General features: G+C 43.1%; 1 protein-coding gene across 2 annotated transcripts in view; it reads left to right on the top strand.

The window, feature by feature from the left end:
* sfl (N-deacetylase and N-sulfotransferase sfl) overlaps nt 1-17,694 on the top strand; it is a 953,010-nt gene that overhangs the window by 389,090 nt on the left and 546,226 nt on the right. Inside the window, exon 1 of one of the 2 annotated variants that reach the window (XM_069818161.1) lies at nt 2,237-2,278. The exons of the other annotated variant lie outside the window; for it this stretch is intronic. The gene's annotated coding sequence lies outside the window, so the exon portion shown is untranslated. Of the gene's footprint in view, nt 1-2,236; nt 2,279-17,694 lie in introns of those variants that run through there. 2 annotated transcript variants of the gene reach the window in all.

Below are 17,694 nucleotides of genomic sequence, written 5' to 3'. Positions count from 1 at the left end.
TTTTTTTTATGAAACATTTTCGCTTTAAAATCCGGTCTCTAGTAATGAACAAACCGATTTACTGGCTAATCATAAAACTACTATCCAATGCTGCCCGGAACCTTATGTCGGTATATCTAAGTAAAGGGGCTCTAAAAAGGACAATCTAACCTGATGAAGGGTTTATTGAGAGCCTGGGAATATAGGCTACATTAGCCATGAGACGGGCCAAACTCCTTATTGGATAACCAAGATCCAACTTAATCAGTTTCCAGCTCTGGAACTTAATATGGTCAACCGGACTTCTGATCGGACATTGCCTTGGGCCTCATAGGGGGTTCAACTTGTACTTGAATTGTTGAGCTATTATCACGAAGTCTCGAAACACATGGTGTCTTCCGAGGAAATGCAAGAAATGAAACCCAGCTTCACTTCATCGTGAAGCTGGTTACCCACTGCCGTCTTCTGGGTGATGTTCAGTTTATGGGCGCATAATGGGCCATTCTTGCCTGAGTACTTTAGTAGATGTCTACGTCCTTACCGAGGAGGACGAAGAGAAGAGAACGAGTCGCTCTAATTATTGTGAATATCTACCGTTGGTAGAGAACTGGACATGCTGCATGGTCAACGGCAAAACTTAAAGCGACTTATAAAGCTAAAATTATCAACTTTTTATGGCACCGGAAAAATATTTTTGTGTCAATATAAATTCTGCAAGCTATAGTAAATTAATTCATGGCCTTACAGTTTTATTTAATGGGATAATTTCTCGTTATGTCGCAATATTGTGATTTGTGGTGCACAGTTTGAGAAAAGAAAGTACTTAACATGTGAACAAGTAAAAATTTCAACTCCTGTGAATACCACTGACATAGTTATGGCATTTTATGCACAATTACAAAGTGTGTGTGTGTGTGTGTGTGTGTGTGTGTGTGTGTGTGTAATACCTACCCACTTCGCTTGCGTGATTCGGATTCCGCATACTGCGGACAGATGGCAGATCTGTGACTCGTTTTAAATTTGCACACCACTTCGGCGGGCCACATTATGCATGATGTGTATCTGTGAAGAGTTATGTCATGTGCTAGGCTGAATGTATGTGTAAGTGTTGTGTAGGGAATTGGTGAGGATGATTATGAAGGAGAGGAAGAGAGAAGGGGAGACCCGGTGCCGGCACGTAGCCTACTCCTGTTGAATAACACCAAGGGGACCGCCAGACTCAAAATCCCCATCCGACGGACGAATGACTATCAACAATGACATATGCCTTCTCTTCATATGCACTGCAGAGAGACTTGAAATTTAATCACGCATATCGATGCACAATTTAGTGATTAGAAGTTGTGCACCGCCATGTCTCCTAGTCCCGAGGTAGAATTTTACATGAAAATTTCTGATCCCGCCGGGAATCGAACTCGGGCCGGCTAGTCTGGAGGCAGACACGCTACCACAGAGCTAAGTCGGCGGACTCAATTACGAAGTAATGTCCTCAATCTTCTATGTATTTCTGTCAGTTGCTAGATACCTTCCTTCACTTACCACCTTTCGCATCAGCTCCACTTCTGTACACACCTACTCTCCTTGTGGATCAAATTTAATATGTCTCTTAGTTAAACTGTTGATTAGGCTGTTAGGTCTGTTCCCACATCAGCAGGTGTTTGTAAATGCTTCTTTTCGTGTCATAGTCACGTAAAAAGTGACATGTCAACAGCGCGACGAAGTAAACAATCGAGGAGGAAATGTTTCTGATGTCACAAAAAGGGTACAGAATGGATACACGTAGGGAAAAACTATTCTTCTCCATTCAGTTGCCACTTCTAGCTAAATCCTACTATAGTTACGCCTTAATTATTCCTTCGGTCTTATGGTTACCGTGTCGCAGTGCTTCGTAAGTTCAACACCACTCAAAGGCGATGGAATTTAGTGGTCGATAAAATCCCCATCATGCCTTCCTCCGGAAGGGAAGTAAAGCCGAGAGACCCATGTTGTAGATTTACGGTGCTTAAAAACCCTATTCGAGATAGAGGGCTCCAGGCAAAATTCGTTGGGCCATTTCTCCAATTTGACGCTGCATAATCTCTCCAGGTGAAAGTATCGTGAAATAAAATGTATCACTACTATTACAACTACTATTACTAGCAATAATACCTATTACTAGCACTTCGGAATAGAGAACTCCCCCTTGCACTCTAAGAATATTTGTGTAAGTCCATGTACACTGCAGTGTAATTTAAGCTATATTCTTATGTTGTTTCAGGAAAGGAGAATGGAAAACTTTTGGTGTGGCAGTGTCAAATGAGTGAGTACGAGTTATATTGAGACTAAAAAGGAAAAAGTATTCTGTCCTTGAATTAATGACAAGGACGACGATGTTGATAACGGTGATAGTGATGATGATGATTTGATTATGATAATGACAGTTAAAATAGGCAATATTTTTACAGAGAACAATATAATCAGCAGACATCGGATTCTAGGGCAAATGCCTATTTTGTTTCTTTAGGAGAAAAGTAAAAATAATTATTAATATTTGTGTTTCATGGAAATTGAAAGGTATTCAAAGAGTTTTATAGTGCCCTAAAATGCCCTAAAACGGTTATTAGAGCCTAATTTGCTAATATTCGCCTAAAAATGCCTAACTCACTGTAAAGTTTCGCATTTTACTCTTACTTTTTATAATTTATACATGCATTCACTGCGAAATTTAAGGCATTTAAAAAGTGGAAAGTTTGCTTCACACCGGCCATGAAACCATTGATAAAGGAAACAAAATGTTTTGAATCTCACGACACTCGCAATAGATTTCACCGAATTTAACATGTTTGGAGGCATAAATGCCGACAAAGAACCAACCTTAGTTTTGAAGCAGGCAACAATCACAACATGTGCTGCTACCGATTCAGAGATATACTATACTATAAAAATGACTGTTTTCGGTCTGAAACCGATTAGCTGTACTGCCCTTCAGAGTGTCATAAAATCACAATTTTTGGAGAAAGAGTGTTTTTGAAATATTTATGAAAAGTCGTAAAACTGCGAATTAGTAGGGTAAACCGTTACAAAATATTTAAAAGAATGGCCCTCCTAGTGTTAACACTGCCAGGAAATGCAACAGTAAGTGGAACTTTGTATTTTTGTCCAATTGAATCTCAATAACAATGGTTCATTTGAATGCTCGTTAACAGTTGCTCTTTCCCTCACCTTATTTGTGTTGAGAAGTTTTGAGCGGTAGGACGTTTTCCTGTGAAATTTAACGCGATAATGCCGAAAAATATAAGTGCAAAATCTACATTGATCCGGCAATGGCTAACAGAATATTCAGAATTCACTTATGATGGAAAAATAATATTCTGCAAGATTTGTAGCAAACAGGTATGTAACAATAGTTGAAATATATAAATTCTATTAATTTTAATGAGTAGGCCTATAATATTTATACATTGACTGAGCTATCCTGAGGTATAATTCTATTTAAGACCACTACACTTTAACCTTTTAAATTCCGATAGTTAAAGTATTTGTAGGTCATTAAAATTTTGATTGTTCGAACCCACTAACTTTGTGATAGAAATACGGCAATACAACAATTAGATTTCGCAAGAAAAGAAGTGCCACCTAAAGCAGCATGTGCAAGGAGCGGCTCATAAGGCTAAAGCTCAGCAGAAAAATCAACTGCAACAAACTTTACTAACACAGCCTACTTCATCCAATCTCAGCAGCAATTTCTACTCCGATTTAACCAGAGCGTTTGTTGCTGCTAACATTCCCTGGAATGCAATTGAAAATCCGGTTTTAAGACAGTTTTTACAAAAATACTGCAAACAAAATATCCCATCTGAGTCGACCCTAAGAAAAAATTACTTAGACAGAATATACAATGAAACTTTAGCTTCCATTCGGGAGGATATAGGTGATTCTTACATATGGGTCTCTGTGGATGAAACCTCAGATCCTATGAATAGGTACATACCAAATATGGTAGTAGGAAAACTTAGTCCTGATGGACCTTCGATTCCACACCTCGTATGTGTTAAGGAACTTTCGAAAGTGAATAGCCAAGCCATTGCTTATTTTGTAAATAAAGGCCTACAGTCTTTATACTCAGGTAATATAGACGATTCTAAAGTTCTGTTGTTTTGTACTGATGCTGCCTCATACATGGTTGCTGCAGCTCCACTTCTTAAAACATTTTATCCTAACCTCACGCATGTAACCTGTCTAGCACATGGCCTTCACAGGGTTTCTGAAACAATCCGGAATGAATTTCCTCTTGTCAATTCGTTTATTTCTAACACAAAAAATGTTCTTGTAAAGCCCCATCCAGGATTTCAATATTCAGAGAGAACTTTCCAGATATCCCACTCTCACCTCAGCCGGTTGTTACACGATGGGGAACCTGGATTCAGTCAGTGGTGTATTATTCTAAGTATTTTGAAGAAGTGGTCACAGTTATTGATAAATTACCTGAAACTGATAGTGCAGCGTGTGTGAAAGCAGTGAAAGATTGTCTGAATGACTCACGAGTGAAAAACTATATTGCCTACATAACATCAAACTTTTCTTTCATACCTGCAAGCATTGAACAATTAGAACGTGAAAAACAATCTCTTTCTAGCCAAATAGCAATAGTAAAGGAAGCTCAAGTGAACATACATCCTGCTTTGGGCGAAACTGGGAAAAAAGTTAAAAATAAGTGGGACAACGTATTAAATAAGAATGTAGGATTTTCATTGTTGGAAAAAGTATCAAGAGTGATATCGGGGGAAAGTGTAAATGTTCCAGTAAGTATTGATGTTTCTATTGTACCTAATTTACAATTTGCGCCTCTCACATCAGTTTCGGTTGAAAGAAGTTTTTCTGCTTTCAAAATGATTCTCAGTGACAAAAGACAAAGGTTAACTGTGGAGAATTTAGAAAAAATTCTGGTGGTGTACTGTGCAGATAATTATAATAAAGTCTGAGCATGGAACGGAATTTCAATAACTTAAAATGAGTAATCTTGATATCAGTAATCATTATTTCATTAGTTTCAATATATTAAATTTGTGCAGCTCTGTTTATAAATATAATATAGTATTCTTTTTTAATGTTTAAACATACTTTTTTGTGCGTATTTTAGTGTATAACTAAAAGTTTCAGTGAAAGAAATAAGTATGATACCTTGATGTGCCTAAAATGCCTATTTTCATTAAAATAGAGCCTAATTTTACACATTTTGAGCTTATTTTAGGCGCCTAAAACTGCAATTTTTAGTGCCAAATAATCCGATGTCTAATAATCAGTCATTATTAAAGGATTATGTTATTTTAATAATTTAATTTTTGAGAACTGATGCAATGAATATAATTATTTTGCTACATGGAGACGCGAAACATTGGGAACCGTATATAACAATGCTTATATCGTATAACGTTCTCTTTTCATCGTTGGTATTTGAAATCCACCTGTCGTGATTGGAAAACTAGACGAAATGTGTATATTGTTACAGAAACTAACAGTAGAGGAGATAGTAACATAAGCAGATTAGGAATTGTATACATTCGTATAACAATTGAGATGCGATCGCGTTACAACATTACGTTAGCCGTATTTACATAACATCACTTCTGATTGTTGGTTTTGGATTTCTGATATTTCATTGTTTTCATATGAGACAAAATGTATCCATCATGAAAGTTTTGTTGTTTTATTGAATAACAGCTATTTTATCAAAGTAAGAGGATCATGCATTTCATAGTATGTTTCGTATCAAAGTGACGTCAATTAGAAGAGATTCACATTGTCGTAAATTACGAAATGTTGCATATGTTTGTTTCTTGGATCTGTTGTTATACGAGTATAAAAATTCGTGATTTCGAAGAAAGGAAGTTAACTAGAATTGCAACGAAAAATGAAAGGAAAACCGTAGCCATGTACATAGGCTACGTAGGGTTGCTGTATCTACAAAGGATCATGTTATACAGCAATTATTTAGTGGTCAGGTTGGTTAAAGTGCTGTGATTACATAAAAATGTTAAACAATTTCATTTTCTCGTAAGTCCTATTTATACGGAGATCATCAAACATTATACTGTTTTCTCACGTACCGTATATTTACATTTGAAATTTTACAGGCTAGGTGTGAAATAACCCTGCAGATTTTCAGAGCGAATAGCTCATGTTGTATGTAACACAGAAGTGTAATACCATATTGGTGGAAAGAACATAGTGTTCTCAGAAAAAAAATGTTTTTTTCTCAAATGTTTAACACCCTCTTACTCGGTAGCTATTACGAGCAGGATCGTGATTTTTGTCCATATCATTTTTTTTTCTTTTTTTTTTCATTGGGTTATTTTACGACGCTGTATCAACACCTAGTTATTTAGCGTCTGAATGATATGAAGGTGATAATGCCGGTGAAATGAGTCCGGGGTCCAGCACCGAAAGTTACCCAGCATTTGCTCTTTTTGGGTTGAGGGAAAACCCCGGAAAAACCTCAACCAGGTAACTTGCCCCGACCGGGATTCGAACCCGGGCCACCTGGTTTCGCGGTCAGACGCGCTGACCGTTACTCCACAGGTGTGGACTTGTTCATATCGATAGAAAATCTAATAAAGAATCATTCATCGCTCTGGCGTATTTCAATAGCATGGACGATTTTCTTGTAAATTTAATTCATAAACCACTAATTTGAAGCCACTGACCGATTGACCAGCTTGCAATATAGCATCCAGAAAGAGAATTGAATTAAATTCAATTTAAGAGGGGAAGGGCTTTAACAGCCCTAGCACTGCGACCTAAAATCTTTATTGCTCATCCCCGTCATAATATCCAATCAGTGCAGTAGTTTGATGCTCTTAATGAACTGAATCAAACTACGGACTGGGACAATTGATAGCCCATCAAGCTTCAGAAAATGTTTTCCAAAGATGAGAGCTCTTTGATGAGCAAATGCAATAGATGAGTTATAGACTCATCTTCCTGTGAACAACGAGCACAGGCTGGGTTGATATTATGTCCCCTCCTATACAAGTTCTTCTTGAGGGCGCAGTATCCTGTAAGGAATCAAACTGCCAGCGGAGCTGTTTTTTGCTTAATTTTAACATGTCGTTTGACCTATTATCATTGAAATCTCTTATAGGGCCTTTGTATGTCTACAGCCCTAACTTGAGTTCCAGTGGTTTTGGTGTATTTTGAGAGCCCAGTCCCTGATAACCTGCTTTACTGGTCTTAGAGATATCCCCAGCACAGATTCAGGTCCTATGAATGGGATCCCGATTCCCTTTCTGGCAGCCTCATCTGCTCTTTCGTTACCGTGAATCCCTACATGTCTTGGCACCCATTTCAGTTGGACGGTATTATGTTCAGCCAGTAACATGAGGGACTCGCGGCACTCCAATACCAATTTTGATATAACCAAGGGGACTTCATGTGCCCTAAGTGCCGCTTGGCTATCTGAAAGTATAAGAATTTGTCTACAATTGTAGACTTTTTCTAATAATTTCCCTGGCACTGGCTAAGGTAGCAAAAATCTCAGCCTGAAACACCGTGGCACATTGACCCAAGATGAAAGAAAGCTTGGTGCCATTTCCAAATAATCCAGCACCAGTTCCTGACTTTGTTTTAGAACCATCAGTATACCAGACTGGACCTTTACTATTCTCAGGCTTAACCTGACTTTCCCATTCACTGCGCTCTGAGTAAGTGACAGTAAATTTGTTATTAAATGACACCCTTGCTTCCAAGATGTCATTTCTTATATTGAGAATCCGATAAACATCATTGGCGCAAGGGAGACTGAGGTGATCTAAGTGTTCAATATTGACCACCGTTTTCTGACGGCAGATTCTATGGAATGCCATGAAGGCCTCAGCCTCAAACCAGATGTGTAATGGGGTGAGTCCTAACAACATTTCCACTGCCGCTGTGGGAGTTATTCTAAATGCTCCCGTTACTGCTATGCAGAACATCCTTTCCAATTTCTTAAGTTCAGTCCTGCAATTCCTTAATTTAACTCTTGGTCACCACATAAGTGCGGCGTAAGAGAGAAAAGGTCTTTCCATAGTGATGTATATCCAATACATAATACAAGGTTTTAGACCCCAAATCTTACCAAGTATTCTTCTACAGGTCCAGAAAACCCTGTAGGACTTGCCAATACAGTAGTGTAGATGCTTTTTTCAAATTAATCTCTTGCCCAGGATGAGTCCTAGATACTTCACTTGTGAAGGGTAGGGTATCCTCTCACAAAAAAAAAAAAGTGTAGATTCCTTCAAGTTCCGTATAGACCTCATTCTAGTGAAAGGTATACCACTACCGCTTTTTTAGGATTAACAGAAAGTCTATTTCTGTTGCACCAGGTTTCAATTTTTGTCATTGCAACTTGAAACACTTCGAAGATTGTATTATGAAATTTCCCTTTAACAATCACAGCAATATCATCTGCGAATCCAATAGTAAAATACCCAGCCTTATTGAGTTCCCTCAGCAAGGCATCCACAACTAGGTTCCAAAGCAGTAGCGAAAGAACGCCACCTTGAGGATACCTTCTGGCCGTAGTCACCTTTAGCGTTTCCCCAAATAGGCTCATGGCAATTTTTCCTATTTTCTTGCATAAAGTATATCCGTCTACAGGTGAGTGTAGGGACCTTATGCCCTTGAAAGGCTTTTGACACTATTTCACATGAAGTTTTATCAAAAGCCAGAAAGGGAGATAGGAGGTATTCACTAAGGGAGACAGACCTGAGTTCGTTCACCCCTTACATCTGTATTACGAGAAGAAAGAGCAATGTGTTAGAGACGATGTTGCCAGACTGCTGAAACTTCCAACACAATTTTCTAATTAGCCGTGCATTAAATCACAAAAGTAACAAATTGTAATTACTTAATTATGTATCATGTTTAGTCAATATTTCTTTATATTTAAGCTTCTTAATATGTATGATAACGATTTTATATTTAAGTATTACCATTAATTTCACTACGTTTTTATTGCTATTGTTTCAATGTATATTTCACTTCTGGTAGTGTGGAAGAGAAGGCCTCATGGCCTTAACTCTACCAGAGTAAATAAATAAATAGACTGACACACAAATAAATAAATAAATAAATAAATAAATAAATGAGTGATTGAGTGAATATTTAATATTCATCTAAGTGTACGCTATCGTCCCAATAGTCGACCTGGTTTGCGAGTTGGTATAGCGCTGGCCATCTATGCCCAAGGTTGCGAGTTCGATCCGGGGCCAGGTCGATGGCATTTAAGTGTGCTTAAATGCGACAGGCTCATGCCAGTAAATTTACTGGTATGAAAAAGAACTCCTGCGGGACAAAATTCCGGCACATTCGGTGACGCTGATAAAACCTCTGCAGTTGCGAGAGTCGTTAAATAAAACATAACATTTAAAATTCGTCCCAATATTTTCTATTTATCTAAGTGTACCCTATTGTCCCTTTCAACCTGCAGGATAATTTCACTTTCACACTGCATAAAAGTGAAAGCAGTATTCTGTACACTATATTAAGGGGATGCGCTACTGAATTTTCAAATTTCTACATTTTAAGAGATAATGTATTGAAATTTTAACAGCATATTATGATCATTATTATGAATTAATCAAGAAAATTTCAATGATCCAAGTCAAGAAATAACTCTTTTAAAAATAAAATTTGAAAATAACACGTTTATTTTGGAGACCGTTTTTGGAATCTAAAACAAGAGTTTTCTATGTTTTTTATAGTGCATATTATAGCTGAAACGCAGGTTGTGGTAATGGAGCATTGGAATTAGGATATGAAGAGTAAAATAAAAAAAAACATGACATTTCTTCAAAAACGGTCATTTTTCAGTAGCCCATCCCCTTAAAGCCAAATGCAAATATGACTGAAAAAATTAGATTACAGGAAGTTGAAATAAATTTCCCTGAGCTTTTCATTAAAGACTGCAAGAAATTACATACTGAGAAATTAACACGTAAAATCTCGTCATCATCATCGCCATCATGATAGACTATTTCACCTATTCCGTCTCACAAGAAGGCTTTCCATATGTTTATGGGTGTCAGCATATCGATGTCCAGTCGATATTGTGACTTTTATATTTCAACAACAATGTTACTTTTATTCACTACAATGACTTTTTTATTTCTGAGTTTAAACACTCCCGTCAACAATGGGTATTCCACTCCACACAGCAAGACAGTATTCCTTATTCCACTCCACAGACGACAATGACAATTCACGTGGATTATTGAGAACAATGTACTCCTAATCTCAACTAATGTTCACAAAGCACTATGTACAACAAAACTATCAGTTCTCAGTTCGTACGCCTTGGCTAGTTCTTCTAGCTCACTCACTCAAGTTCACGGTACGTCGAACCCAAGTCTCCCAGATAACAGTACACTGCACTTCGAATCCAAGACTCCCGGACGCTGCCACAATTACTCAAGTTCACTGCGCGTCGAACCACAGACTGCCAGACGCGTTGCCTTCGCCTGGACGCTGCCACAGTTACTCAAGTTAACGACACGTCGAATCCAAGACTTCCGGACGCGTTGCTTCCGCCTGTGCGCTGCTGATTCACAAACTGATCTCAATTAAACTGACTGAAGGGTGCTCGCATGCTCCTTTTATTACTAAATCGCACTTTCTCTTATGTACTACTTCGCGTAGCTTCCACAACATTCGGCTCGCGTCGCTTTGCAGAGCTTCCAGAATTATCTGTTTCTCGCTGCTTCTGCCCCAGTCACGCACACGCACACGCCAGCGCCCGCCGAAGTCCGCGTCTCATAGTTTTATCTCTCCTCTCCTAGTAGCGCCGCGCCCCAGTGCCCACCGACGCTCGTCTTCCTCTCTCCGCGCACCTCCTTCTCCGCAGACGCTTGCGGACTCTCCGGCCTGCTGTCACATTGCTCCCTCGTTAGGTCTGTTCGTCCCGAACAGTCCCCTGATAGGCCGCTAGACGGTCCAACGTTTGGGTCCTCCAGCTGCTCCATCCTTATGGTGGTATCATCCTATCCTGGGCTTGGCTGGGCGCCGGTTACTCGTACTGCGTAGGCGCCATCTTCCTCTTCCACTTGGCGTCCAAGAAGAGCCCGCTGGCCATGGGTTGCACTTCGGCGTCCATCAGGAACACTTCATCCTGACCAAGGCGGAGTATACGTCGCCGGACGTCCACCGTTGCATCGAGTAACCGCATGGCGTCGAGTTCCAGGACGACGTCTTCAGTGATGTTGGCGACGAACACCCACATCTCCAGTTTCCTCTTCCCCAAGGTCAGATACAGGAAGACCTCTCTCTGGATCGGCAAGCTCTCACCTGAAACAGTACGTAGCTCGTATCGGCGCAGTGGCGTCCTCCCAGGTAGGCCACGCACGACTTCTGGCCTGGCGATAGTGAGTATTGTCCCGGTGTCTACCAGTACTTTGCATGGACGGCCTTTTATCCGTCTTTCAGCAATCAGCCCATCGTCGCATCATCTGTTGACTCGATCCAGAATTACCCGAGGGGACGGTGATGTCGGCGTCAACGTGCTCCCACTAGCATTGGCCCCCTCTCTCCTGACTGGAGCCAGATCGGTCGCACTCCCTCCTTAGGTGTTCAGGTTCGCCGCAGGACCAGCAGGTGGGTACTCGTCTTCGTGGTTCGGGCGGCTTCAGTTGACGTCCCACCAGCAGGTGGACGCCCGTCGTCTCCGTCGCTCCGGTGAATTCTGTTCGCATCCCTCGACGTTGGCCACCTCTCTCTCCTGCCTGTGGCTATATCGGTCGCATTTCCCCCTTAAGTGTCCCGGTCTGCCGCACGATTAACAGGTTGGCGCTCCTCTTCTCCGTCGCTCCGGTGACTTCTGTTGGCTCCTCTCGGCGTCAGCCACGTCTCTTTCCTGCTTGTGGCCGACGTCGAGAGGAGTCAATAGAAGAGCCGGCAGAGAAAACTACTCAGCTGCTGGCCGCGTCGGAGATTCTTCACAGCGTCCCAGAAAAGGGAACAGCCGCTGAGATAATGGAGGCTTTGAAGGAACGTTATGGTGACCATCAATTTGCGGCAGCATTTAAGACTCAACTGAAAACGAGAGTCTAACAGCCAGGCGACTCCCTACAAAAATTTGCGATGGCGGTGGAACAACTGGGCGATAAGGCCCTCAGGGGCGTACCTCCTAACTTCGTCGCTGGAGAGGCGGCCTACACCTTCGGCAGCGGAGTTCGAGACCCCGAGATCATACAACAACTACTCTTCGCTGAGCATCGTACCATCAATGAAGCTCTGGCAGCGGCTCTCAGGATGGAGGCGGCCAAGTTGACGGCGAACGTCTCGGCATCGCACCGCATTATGAGCGTCGCGGCGCCCGACGTCGAGGAACGGAGCGACAGAGACTAGGAATGCCACTTGCTAGTCCTGCGGCGAACCTGGACACTTAAGGAGGGACTGTGACAGATCTGGTCACAGACAAAAAATTAGATGGGGCCGTTTCGAGGAGGAGCACATCGGCGCCATCATCACTATACCCTCGGCTGATCATGAAGATTGTTAACAGAAGATGCGACGATGGGCTGCTTGCTGACGGATGGATAAGAGGCCGTCCATGCAGAGTATTGTTAGACACCTGGGCGTCGCTCACTATCGCCAGGCCAGAAGCAGTGCGTGGCCTATCTGGGAGAGCTCCGCTGCGCCATTACGAGCTACGTACTGCTTCAGGCGAGAGCCTGCCCATTCAAAAAAGTAGTTTTCCTGGATCTGACCTTGGGAAAGAGGAGACTGGAGATGTGGGTGTTCGTCGCCAACATCACTGAAGACGTCATCCTGGGACTCGACGCAATGCGGATCTTCGATGCGACGATGGACGTCCTTCGTTTTGGTCAGGATGAAGTGTTCCCGATGGACGTCGAAGACCAACCCATGGCCAGCAGACCTACCTTGAATCAAGTGATAATCCCAGCAGGCTGCGGGATGGTGGTGACGGCACGACTGGATGGACTGCCTACGAGAAACCTACTCCTCGAGTCGCAAATAACTCTAATAGATTGGGCTTATGTGGCCAGATCTCCACTCCCATACCAGAAGGTGGTACCGGTGAGGGTCCTGAATGTCACCAATCAGGACAAGGCGGTACTTAGTGGAACTGTACTAGGTAGCGTCGGGTCGGTAGTGTCTGTGACGTTTCTGGGAGATAAGGTGGAGTATCACCGACCACGTCCAGATGTAGACCCGTCCCTGAAAGAGCTGGCTCGAGAATTGGTCAAGAATTTAAGCAAAGGAGAATGAAGACAAGTCCACGATCTATTGACAACGTTTCAGGACGTGTTCAGTCTGTCTGAAAATGACTACGGGAGAACGGAGAAAGTTCAGCACCGCATCGACACCGGAAATGGTCGCCCAATCAGACAACCTCCTCGACGTGTCCCTCTAGCTAAACAGGGGGAGATTGACAATCAGCTGGAGGGCATGAAAGCAAGGGAGCTCATCGAGGAATCCCACAGGACTTGTTCATCACCTATGGTGCGGTGAAGAAGAATGGGGGCTTGCGTTTCTGCTTGGACTACAGAAGACTGAATGACGTCACCAAGGACTGCTTTCCCCTTCCACGAATTGATGATACCTTGGACACCCTGGCAGGAGCAGAGTTAGTTCTCAACGTTAGATCTCAAGTCCGGTTATTGGCAAGTGGCACTACATCCTGAGGACAAGGAGAAAACGGCAATCTCTACAGGCAAGGGACCGTTATGCCGTTCGGCCTCTGCAACGCCCCGGCTACATTCCTGGGACTAATGGAGTCCGTAATGAGAGCCCTGACATATGACACCTATTTCCTGTACCTTGATGACGTCATCGTGATCGGCAAGACTTTCGGCGAACAACTGTCGAACCCGAGGAAAGTGTTCGAGAGACTGCGACAAGCCAGACTAAAGTTGAACCTAAAGAAATGTCATCTATTCCAGAAGAAGGTCAGCTACCTACGACACGTAGTAGGGACCAACGAAGTGTCGACAGACCCAGAGAAACTGGAAGCCGTCACAGGATGGCCGAGATCGAGGGACAAGCAGGAGTTGCGCTGCTTTCTAGGCCTCTTCCTTTATTACAGAAAGTTCGTAGCTGGGTACGCCAACATCGCTAAGCCTCTAACCCAGCTGACCGAGGAGAAACGACAATTCCAATGGACGGACGAGCCGGAGTGATCCTTCCAATCGCTGAAAGAGGCGCTCTGAACTGCTCCAGTACTCGGATACCCCATCTCTGGAAGAAGTTTCACTCTCGACACAGATGCTAGCAACGTAGGTATCGGCGGAGTACTCTTTCATGAACAGCACGGGCAAGAAAGGGTGATTGCCTACTTCAGCCGAACACTCTCCAAACTGAAAGAAACTACTGCGTCACCCGTAGAGAACTTCTTGCCATTGTGGAAGCCCTGAAGCATTTCCACAAATATTTGTATGGCCAGGAATTCCATCTGAGGACAGAGTATTCTGCACTCACCTGGCTATTGGGCTTCAAGAATCTGGAGGGGCAGACCGCCCGTTGGGTTCAACGACTGCAGGAGTACAACTTCACCTCCGAACACCGCCAAGGGAAGAAACATTCCAACGCTGATGCCTTATCACGACGCCCGTGCCCGGATGGCTGCAAACACTGCCTGAAAGTAGAAGAGCAAGATGGCGCCCACGCAGTCCGAGCAATCGCCGCCCAGCCGAGTCCAGGATGGGATAACGCCGCCATAAGGAGGGAGCAGCTGGAGGACCCAAACATTGGACAGTTACTGCGTGATGTGGAGTCCGGCCAGAGACCAGTGTGGGCCGACATCGCTTACCGTAGCACCACTTACAAGAGCTACTCGGCACAGTGGGAATCCTTCACTGTCAAGGACGGTATCATGAAGAGAATTTGGGAATCGGCCGATGGTAGGACCCGGATAGAACAACTTGTCTTGCCCAGGAGCAAGGTGAAGGAAATGCTGGAGGAGACTCATGCTGGCGTGACTGGAGACCACCTGGGAGCCAACAAGACGCTGGACAAATTAAGCGAATCTACTCTACTGGCTGCATCAGAGAACCGACACGGAACAAGTGTGCCGAAGGTGCGATACATGTAGAGCCAATCGCGGACTAAGGACACGCAGCAGGAGAGCCATGCAGAACTACAACGTGGAAGCTGCTTTTGAGAGAATCGCCATCGACATTGCTGGACCTTTCCCGGCCATGGATGGGGGGTAGCGCTACCTGCTAGTAGCTATGGATTACTTCATAAAATAGCCAGATGTGTACGCGATTCCCAACCAAGTGGCTTCGACGGTGGCAGACGCACTACTTGAGAACTTCATGTGCCGACTCAGGGCGCCCCGAGAATTGCATAGTGATCAGGGGCGCAACTTCGAATCCAACCTGATAGGGGAATTGTTCTAGCGTCTGGGGGTGCCTAAAACCAGGACCACTCCTTTCCACCCAGAGTCCGATGGCATGGTGGAACGCTACATCAAAACCATAGAACACCTACGGAAGGTATTGTCCAACCATCAGCGAGACTGGGATGCCAGAGTCCCACTGTTCCTCTTGGCCTACAGTGCTTCGGTCCACGATACAACAGGGATGGCACCGGCAAACATGGTCTTCGGGAGAGAGCTGCGGCTGCCCTGTGATCTGCTGTTCGGTACACCACCCAGCGCCGACCAGCCAGCGACTGACTACGTTTCAGAACTGACTGAGATGTTGAATGGAGTCCATCAACTGGCAAGAGAGCACCTAAAGATGGCCAACGACAGGATGAAAGTGCGTTGCGACATATTAGCCAACTCTGCAGGATTCCAGGAGGGCGACCTGGTGTGGGTGTATCGACCTACCAGGACCACAGGAAAATCACCTGAGCTGCAGCGTGCTTGGGATGGACCCTACCGTGTGGTAATCCGGATCAACGACGTGGTGTACCGCATCCAGCGACAACCCCGAGGGAAGATGATAGTGGTGCATCTGAAGGGACTAGCGGCTTGCCAAAGGGACTGTCCGGGACGTACAGCCCTAAGGAGGGAGCAATGTGGCGTCATGTTGGAAGACCTGGTCGCGTCGGGGAGTTTCGCGCACGTCCGGCAGACGGAAGGCGCACTCCAGCGCGGGGAGTGGAGACGCGGACCTCGGCGGGAGATGGGCTGTTCGAGATGAGGGGGGGGGGAAAGTACGGCCTGACGTGGGGCAGAAGCAGCGAGAAAAGGTTGTTCTGGAAGCTCCGCAAAGAGACACGAGCCAATTGTTGTGGAAGCTACTCGATGCAGGACATTCAATGAAGTGTGATTTGGTAATAAAAATGGGCAAGCGAGCCGCAGAGAGAACCAGTTCAGTTTGTGAATCAGTAGCGTCCAGGCGGAAGCATCGCGTCCCGATGTCTTGGGTTCGACGTGCCCTGAACTTGAGTAACTGTGGCAGCATCCAAGCGAAAGCAATGCGTCCGGAAATCTTGGGATCGACGTGCCGTGAACTTGAGTGACTGTGGCAGCGTCCAGGCGGAAATAACGCGTCTGGGACCCTTGGGTTCGACGCGCAGAGAACTTGAGTAACTGTGGCAGCGTCCAGGCGGAAGCAACGCATCCGAAATTCGTGGGTTCGAAGTGCCGTAAACTGACCCCGGAAGGTTTGGTGGAGATTAATGGAATTTTTTTAAAAGTACAGTTATTTTGGAATTAGAGTATTAACTCATTATGAATAGTACTTTCCAAATAATTGACATTAAAGGTTCGTTGGATTCTGGCTCGAGAAACAAACCTGTGACATAAAGATAAGAAACAGAGGATTCCATTCAAAATTGAACACGGGGTATCGTGCACAGAATAAACTGTCTTATGAAATGGTGACTTTCGTAACAAGAAAAGAACGTTTTCCTAAGAAAAATCAGTTATTACATGAAGAATTTAGTCTTACTTCGATCCTAATCAGTCAATGGGAAGCGCTTCATCGTTAAAGGATTATGTATTCCCAATTGTAAACTCGTTTATTACGCATCATTGAATCATTGAAACAAGGTGTAATGTAGTCTACTTGAATGTTTATATCACTTTCACATGTCGACTTTTAAATATATGAGTATATACAGTAAATAATTTTAGAAATGGTTTAGTCGATTTTTGTGAACTTGTGCAAAATTATGTTTATCGACGGTACTTAAATAGTACAATTTGATTCGGAATTAAATAGCTTAGTTTTAAGGTTATAAAGAATGTTTCTAGCTTGCAATCCAGAAATAAAAGTATCTTCTCGTATGAGTGCCTATTAAGTGAGTTATATTACATGCATCTTTTAAACGATAGTTCAAGACAAGCTATTAAACAGTATGACAATTCCCATCATTATAAAGGAATTTAATTATTGTGTAACGCTGAAAACGTATACGTCATCTTCGTGACATTTTTTTACATATGTTTTTACTCGTACAATCCTTTTCTATATTTCTAAACCTGATGTGTCAGTTGTATATTCTATTCATACCAAAGACTTAAATTATTCCACTGATTTAATTTTCCTATCTTCTAATTCGAGTTGTTTATCTATATCTTATATTCGTACTTAATTCTTCTCCCCATTGATTTTAAATCATATGTTTTATAAATTATGTCATATAATCTTTTTGTAGCTGTGTGGAACGTACATTTATACATGACGTATTAAATATGAGTAACTTTGAATATTACAACTGAAAACTTCTTGAAATAATGTCGTTTTAGTTTGGAAATTCGTTTCATACTAAAAATTGGAAGTAATT

This window comes from Periplaneta americana, chromosome 2, assembly GCF_040183065.1.
Source record: "Periplaneta americana isolate PAMFEO1 chromosome 2, P.americana_PAMFEO1_priV1, whole genome shotgun sequence".
Classification (NCBI taxonomy): Eukaryota; Metazoa; Arthropoda; class Insecta; order Blattodea; family Blattidae; genus Periplaneta; species Periplaneta americana.
Note: the sequence above shows the minus strand (reverse complement) of the source record. Positions and strands in the feature narration are given on the sequence as shown.